This window comes from Simochromis diagramma, unplaced genomic scaffold (assembly GCF_900408965.1).
Source record: "Simochromis diagramma unplaced genomic scaffold, fSimDia1.1 OVJJ01000369.1, whole genome shotgun sequence".
Taxonomy (NCBI): Eukaryota; Metazoa; Chordata; class Actinopteri; order Cichliformes; family Cichlidae; genus Simochromis; species Simochromis diagramma.
This window is the reverse complement of record NW_024387087.1, coordinates 26,625-27,663: the sequence shown is the minus strand read 5'-3', so window position 1 is coordinate 27,663 and position 1,039 is coordinate 26,625.

The window sequence follows — 1,039 nt, the reverse complement described above, 5'->3', positions numbered from 1 at the left end:
TTTTGTTTTTTTTTAAATGCTGCAGACAATTAAACTTACACTACGCTCAATTATGTGACAGACATTTCATCCCATGTCAGTTTGGCCTCATCCTGGGCCGGATTATCCAGCACACACTCTGACCACAGGCCCAGGGGCCACGCACAGCTGGGCTCCATCCAAGAGACAGGAAACAAACCAACACAATAATAAAAAGCACCATGTGATCTTCTTACATCTTCAAGACAAACATAGTAAAAACATGAGCATATTTGTTTCCTGATAAAATGATGTGACAGGTAGAACAGAGTAAAGTGGTGGTGTTACAGCCTTTCTCCCCTCTGCTGCCGAGGCTGTTAGTCTCTCCCAAACTCAGCTACAGGACTTCCAAATGAATGAAAGCAGCAGAAGTGGCTTTACAAATGAAAGAGGAAGAGGAGAAGAAGAGGAGAGGGAGGCCACCCTGACCATCACTCCAGCTGAAAACATCACACTTCCATTAAAGTTGGTGAGGAAATGTTGAGCAGGATGAGCTGCTGGCTAATCTGGAGGCTGTAGCAGCAGCTCACAGTCACAGTGGATTTCCACTCATGAAAAAGCTCTGGCTGCTTCATTTCTCATCTCATATCAGAGACTTTAAAGCTTCACTGAAGCTGTACTGTGATGCTTCCATATTCCAGTGAGGCCTCCATAATGATTTCAGCTGTTCTGTACACACACTGTGTGCCCTGTATGGCTCAAAGTCTCTGCAGCCTGTTTTTATCTGCTATCATCAGATCTTCATCATCCTCATTCACATCCCTCACACACTCTACAGCCTCATCAGCACTGACTTCATCTTCACTGACTGATGGAGCACAACATGAACCTGTGGAGGCTGAAACACTGTCCTGTCAAACATCTCCCCGTCACCACTCCACTTCTGTCAGCCTTTAAATGAACCCTGCTCAAGTCTGTCACTTCTGTTTGGAGCCAAAAGAGGTTAAAGATTATGCCACTACATTCTTGTCTAGAAAATATTAAAAGTGTATTTGGTGACACACAAAAAAGGGTAAAAGTA